This window comes from Paramormyrops kingsleyae, unplaced genomic scaffold (assembly GCF_048594095.1).
Source record: "Paramormyrops kingsleyae isolate MSU_618 unplaced genomic scaffold, PKINGS_0.4 ups89, whole genome shotgun sequence".
Lineage (NCBI taxonomy): Eukaryota > Metazoa > Chordata > Actinopteri > Osteoglossiformes > Mormyridae > Paramormyrops > Paramormyrops kingsleyae.
The window spans coordinates 87,981-95,664 of NW_027326027.1; positions in this window are offsets into that span (position 1 = coordinate 87,981).

Consider the following 7,684-nt stretch of genomic DNA (forward strand, 5'->3'; position numbering starts at 1 on the left):
GTCACACTGCACCTGAAGAGGGAGAAGGGGCAGGGGGGTTATAGTATATGTGAGTGTGTTAACTAACATTATAAATATGATTAGAAAATAATGACCATTATGCATTTGTGGTGTTCATTTTGTTTTACCATTTCAATCAGACTGGAATCAGCATCAACTTCCAGCATGGAACAAACCACACAATAGTCCTCAGCATTACCTAGAAACACATTGGTGTTTAACCAAACAGTTTTTTAAATTGCAACTACTTGTAATACAAAAGGACATGGCTGAGCATACCTTGATGTTCTAGCAGTTCGCAAGCTATTTCTGTACGCTGCAGACCAATGGCTTCTGGACTACACAGCACCTTAGTGACCTCTCCACTCAGAAGGTAGTGTTCTGCAAACTGTAATTTATTCATCGTAAGTTATTATCTTAATTCTAGTTAGCCATAATTAAATACAATTGCTTAATAAGTACCTTCAACACTAAAACTCCACAACTGCTGGAGTCTTGCTGCTTGTTGTGTTGCAGAGTCTGCATTTTCCACTCCACTCGGGAGTCTTCCATCCCTTTCATCCTCAGAAAATTCCTAATAAAGAAAAGCAGTTTTTAATCCAGCCAGCATTTTGTTCTAGAAAAAATGTTATTATAGTATGATGAATACCTCCAGTTACGCATAATTTTCCTTTCATATACACCTTCATTTCCGAGGGGGTCTAACAGCAGTACAGATTTGGAGGACATTGTGACAACCTAAAATAAAAGTTGTATTTTATTTTTTTTATTAAACTCACTTAAGTAAACATTATCAATTATAAACATTTTCAAAACAAAAGTATGCCGCTTGAAAAATAATCACATGAAGTGTGAACACGTACCACAAGGATCCAGTGTGCACCGAAGTTCAGTGGGCACAACCAAATGTCCTCAGCTGGAAACATCATCTGTGGAATTTTTTTAAGCAAGTTTATAAAGGTTTGGATTCATTTATGTAATGTACTACCTATACAACATCCAAGTTACCTTGCTGACACTTTTAAACTGCCCAGAAAACAGTGAGGTTGCAACAACGCAAGATAACTGATGCACAGGTTTCTGAAAAATGCAAGCATTTAAAAAAGTTAGAAAACAATCAAAAAAAAATTTCGGAAATATCTGGGCATACATAATTCTTACTTGCCTTTTGTTTCCTAATGAGGCAGTGCAGGTATGCGTCAACGACCTGTATTGATAAAAAAAAAAATTTAAAAGATTATTTATACACTATACACACCACCACCAGCATCATAAATGATAACTTACCTAACGCTTACCTCATCAGAAAGCCACCCACTGTCCTCCAGCGTGCGAAATGAAGAGTCATACAATTTGTATGGTCCTACGACTGCCTCCACACGCCCAGTGTCTTTTGCAGCCCAAAGCCACTTCACTAAAAAAAAAACATATGATAGGTTTGTTTAGTAATAAGAGTTTCCTGTTGAAAATCTGGGTCGAGGGCCAACGGGCCACAAGCAGACAAGGGCCAACGGGCCAACACAATAAACATGCCAGAGGGCCAACGGGCCAACACAATAAACATGCCAGAGGGGAGTGGCTTTCTGTAAATCAGAAAGCCAAAATTTGACCAACAGGTCAAGTAGCAAGATAGAAGTAAATAAAACATTCCATTCACTCAACTAGCCAAACTGGCAACAAATGACCAACCGGTCAGAATGAGACTTTTAGCTATGCCACCTTTTTATTGCGTGCTTAGTTTCTGGGGGGTCACTGGTACAAGCTGCTCTGGTGCTTGTGTTGATTTTACCTCAGCTGTTTTGGGTGCCCACTGTATAACAGAGGGTCTGTTAACTTGCAGCAATTGATGATCCTGAGGGTCGACTGTAGGACTGCAAGGAGGTATATTAAAAGTTGGGCTACTCTTTACAGGCTGAGTTGGAGTTGAGCTGACCTGGTGGCTTCTTCTATATGGCTTAATGTGGTCAATACTGTAATGAGTGTTTAAAGTAATTCCCTCAGCATTTTTCAGTCTAACACATTTGCCACAGATGTCTTCAATTGTGTAGGGACCTGAAAAATCAGGTTCAAGTCTTCCTCCTTTTCTTCCACGTTTCCTCATGTTCAGAAGAAGAACTTCATCTCCCACATTGTACACAACATTTTTGTACTTTTTCAGGACCCGCTTGGCATATGCACCCTTTTGCTTGTCTTGGGACTTTGCAATGTTTTCTTGTGCAGTTTTTTTAACTACACTTTGCGTGTCACTTTTAGACTGTACATAGTCACTGTAACTTGTTTCCTGTGGCAAATTGATGTTGGAAATCTAAAATTTTATAGGAATTAGCAATTAAAAGCAGAAAGATTAAATCTGATTCTCAAACCATTTAAGAAAAATACAATTTCATTTGTTTATATTCCTAGTTCTGACATAGAAAGCACTCAAACACTCACCAGTACTTCAACTGGAACTTCCGATGGAAATATTGCTTCTCTTCCATACATCAAAAAAAACGATGTGTGTTTTGTTGTGGTGTGTATTTTTGACCTCAGTGAAAACAGTGTGGCATCTAGATACACATCCCAGTTATTCTGCTGGTCATTTACCAATTTTCGGAGGGCTCTAAATGCAAGCAAAGAAATATGTAAACACAGTAATGAAACTTTAATTTGAAGTATTGAAATGACTTAATTAAAGTTAAGTAACAATTAAGTTTTAATAATATAAATTTTATTAAAACAGTTACATACAAATATTAGGCATACCTTTTTATGTTGTCGTTGGTCTTTTCATGGAGGCCATTTGTCTGTGGGTGGTATGCTGCTGTGACACTTCTCTCAATTTTCAACAGCTTGCAAAGACCAGAGTTGAGCTTCAAGAGACAAAAACAAGGTTCTTATACACATTCAAGCACACAAAAACATTGACCCCAGGGAGGTCAAGTAAAAAAGGTAACTAAAATATAATTTAACACTTACTTCATTCCCAAACTCTCTGCCTTGGTCCGACAAAATCCTTTTGGGGCAGCCATGTCTATATATAATGGCACATAAGTGCTGGGCTACCTCAGATGCAGATTTACTTTTTAATGGAAAAGCCTCGACCCATTTAGAAAAGTAGTCGGTTGCAGTGAGAATGTACTGGAAGCCGTTGGAAGTTTTTGGAAGAGGTCCAGTAAGATCAATTCCAATTAGTTCCCACACATCAGACACCTATCAAGGACAAAAGGATAATTTGTATAATGTATGCATTAACATTTCTATTATTAAGCTAAAATTATTTACCTCAATGCACTGCAACGGTTGCACAGCAGTCAGTGGTTTCCCAACTTTTTGACACTGGTCACATTCCTGAATCTTTAAGGTAAAATATTTATGGAGATCACATAAATGTTCAACATGATTTAATAAAATTACTTAATGCAATATTCTCTGCAGGTTATTAATGTAACTAATTATTTACACATATTTATTTAGAATTTGCTAGTGTACAGTTCGTCTTTTAACTGCTATAAAAAACAATTCACTCATTTTAAACACTATTTAACTACAATACAAACAGGTAATACATACCCAATTTTTAATGTCAACTGTCATGCCAAACCAGTAAAATCTGGAACACATGGCAGATAGTGTTTTGTGTATGCCAGTGTGTCCTCCAATTGGACATGAATGAAACTCCTGAAAGATCCTCCTGGCATCATCCTTGGTTTTCACTACTCTTCGACTTCCAAAAAAGAGTTCTCCATCTACAGAAAAAAAAATGTACAAATGTATTTAACCAAATATATGAGTTGTTAGTATTAACAATAAATTACTCACCCTTCAGGCTGAATTTTTGAGGCATATCTTCTGAGGTTTTGCCTCTGTGCCTTATCATATTCTATAGGGTAGGACCCAGCAGAAATTAACAGGGAAATCTCTTCCCATTTCTCCTCCATATCTACGAATGTAAATAGACATTTTCTTTTGAGCTTCAATATGTGCAGCAAACAATGTACATAATTCAATCTATTAAATAACCACATGACCTAAATAGGCTTAATATATCATACACATATTAATTAATTAGAATACAATAGTCTTCTCACTCAGCAAGAAACAACTGCAAAGTTGCTAACTTTCTCGATAACGTCAAATGTGTCCAATTAGGACCAATATTAAAGGCCAACAAAATGAACACCAGGTTGAAATGAACAAACATTCACAATGGCTTAAAATGAATCAAGTATCCACGTCAGTAATGTACTAAAACTTACCTATTTTCCAAATATAAAAACGGAGTAGCATGGAATTACGGGCGGATCTCAGAAAATGGCATTTTCTGATGTGCGCATACGCACGCATGCGCAGAAACGACGGGTAGGATGGTTTGTCGGGTAGGATGGATTCCCAGAACACCGTGTCGTGCGAAAGTCTTTTGTGTAATGAACGTTACTTTCGGTAAAAAGGGGGCATACGGCCAGACAAACATTAAAGGCAGGCCAATCTTGGCCGTAAGGTACTTCAATTTTGAGGAGGCGTGCGGCCAATTTTGAAAGGCACGACGGCCGTTGGCCGCGGTGCCGCGGCTTATGTCTAGCCCTGCCAATAGTTTCACAGACAAGTATTTTTTCTGTAATTTTCTGTGGACAGTTAGTTTTGTCAGAAAATTTATAGGGAAAGCGTTGAATGGCAGTATTCAAATAATCTAATGTAAAGTATTTCTGTCCAATCAAAGTTTTCAAACACAAACAGAGCTCCCAAGGTACAATACCTTCTAAAACATCATGCAAAAAGTCAGGGGGAAACCCAGTTATGCAATGAAAATAAGACAACTTGTTTAGTACACATTCCTTTTTCACTCCATCAGCACTTTTCAATTTCACATTTTCTTTGAGCTTTGAAACATTGGCATTATATGACTCTTTTGTTCTCAATGAAAATGACCCACTTCGTACAGGAACACGCTGAATATCACTACGACTGGCTAAGCAAAACCGACAAAATTTATCAACATTAAATGACTCCTGAAAACCAGCAAAGGAATGTGCTCCTAAATTATCAGATGACACATACAACACTGTACCCCTAACACTGGTTCCCAGCCTTATACTTATGTAAACCCCTTGGTTTTCAAGCAGTTGGAGATCTCTCAGAAGTGGCTCTACAATCCTCTTATATCCAAATGTCTTAACATCTACACTTTTACACAAGAGAGCAAGGTAAATGCTAGACAGCGATGACCTGTATTTCACTGGTAAATTTACTATCACCCAGTATATTGCACACAATTTATGTTTTTTTCTTGAGGTTCCTAAAGGATTACAGACCTCAAAATCATCAATGTACAGAGCTAATGAAATGCTTTGCTCTTCCCCAGACAGAAGTGGGTTCTCCTTGAAATATGAGCCATCAAATGAGCTGTTGTACTGGCCAGGTTTTGATCCTGTATTGTCTTTTTCTAAAACTTTGTCAATAATATCCCCCTTATTTAACAACTCCTGCAGAGTTTTTAGAACCGGAACATAAACAAAGGTTTTCTTTGATGCTAAATCTAAGATATATTCAACTGGGTCTATAACGCCAAATTTTTCTCTGAAATAGGACAACCTTTTTTGTTCTGATCCTAAACACCCACTCTCTGAAATGGAGCAAAGAGGACTGAGGCTGTTCAAGGAATCAGTTACCAAAGTAATAGTGTCGTCATCAATGTTACCATTGTGCTGCCTTAAAACCCTTTTCACTGTATTCCTATTTAGATCACCTATCAAAATGCCAATTTCATGAAACTCATTGATTATTTCCTGGGTAGCTAATTTGGAAACATGCAATATTGCTTGCATGCGCAGAAGTAAAGATGCAAGCTTTTCCTAAATTTTGTAAGTGGTATCATGGTGTTCTACTTCACTGCCACAATTATCTTGAAGTGGCACATGGCCATCACTGTGAGTATCTTCTGACTGCAAATCAACATTTACTTCAGATCCAAATTCTGCAAATTCATTTTCTTGGACAATAAGCTCTGTCTTGAAATCTTTTATAGTAGAATGAGGGTGAAAACGACTCTTATGTGATGTAAAACTGGAGTAAAGGTGTGATTTAAAAGAACACTGATTAAAAGGGCAAGTAACAATTTCCCTATTCCTCAGATGTTTACCTTGATGAGCAATATACTGCTTTAGTCCAACTGCCTGATTAAAGCTACACAGCAGGCATTTTACTTTAAAGCCAGCAAGTCCATTACATACTCCTTCTGTGACCCCATGATCTCTTAAATGGACCTGCAAGGCTTTTTTAGATCTGAAATACTGTGCACAGTCGGTGTATATGCAGGGTAGTGGACAGCTTCTTCCGTAATGTCTGTGACTGTTACTGTAATGTTCAATGATTCTCTTGCGATTTCCACAAAAAAAAAGTACAAAATTTGCAAGTCCACCTCATTCAAAAGACAGAAACAGATGTGACCATCTAGACCTGTAAAAATAAATTAATGAAAAACCTTTAGTTATGGGTGCTATTACAAACACAGTAGCATAAAAAGTGTTCTCCATTGCTTTTGTTAATGAATTATTTGTTGGTAGCATCTCTCAATACTTAGGTTATGCCACCTGCATGTGATCATCAATCGCCCAATATTACTTCTTCATAAGAACATAAGAACTATACAAACGAGAGGAGGCCATTCGGCCCATCGAGCTCGCTTGGGGAGAACTTAACTAATAGCTCAGAGTTGTTAAAATCTTATCTAGCTCTGATTTAAAGGAACCCAAGGATTCCACTTGCACTACGTTATCAGGAAGACTATTCCATACTGTAACTATACATGCTGCGTAAAGAAGAAGTACCTTGACACTACAGTGCTTTATTCTACAGAGCTATTAAATTACAATATAGTCTGTGGTGTTTCCAGTATGAAAAAAAGGAACTTACCATTTCACTCTATTGGCAAAAATAAATGGCCAGCACCTAGTTTGGCTTCACAGACCTAAAATAAAATAAAAACATATCAGATATATATAACCCAAAGGAAGAATATCCATCAATGTTCTGGGCCAAGATAAGAGTACGAAAGTTTTCCACATTCAAACAAAAGAAAACAGACTTCTGTCTGAAAAATAAGAACAGGACAGTATGGAAATGAATAGTCAATATGAGCTGGTAGGTGTTAGCCAGCATAAGATAAACACTGAACTCTCTCATAAAAACTAATATAATGCTGGGTTGCAGACCATATTTTGTCTCACTCCTCAGTGCACTCTTGCAGCTCAGCACACAGCAGTAAATAGCAGCTTAAGTGATTTTATAGGGACAAAGAGATGACAACAAGCACAACAGTCCTACCACTGTTTTAGTCAGTCAGTTACTGGAAATATTGCCAAACTAAACCTCCACCAAAATATAACAGGCTGTGAAGTTAAAAGAAATGTACAAGTACACAGGCAATATGACATAAGCCATATTAATTAGCAGAGTTAGCTTGCTAATATCGCAACAGTTGTTGAATGTGCAACCTTAAAACTAGCGGCACAACACTTTTCATTTGGTCCGTGCAACATTAAACCCATAAAAAGGACATATATCAGTTTATTAGGTTAAGTTTGGTCATGGCGCACAAGCTGGACCATGTCGGCTAAAGTTACATTAGTTAAAGCAAATGTTTCGGTAAAAGAGAAAAACACACATCATGCCATAAATTTAAAAACGTATTCCAAATTTTGTAGCT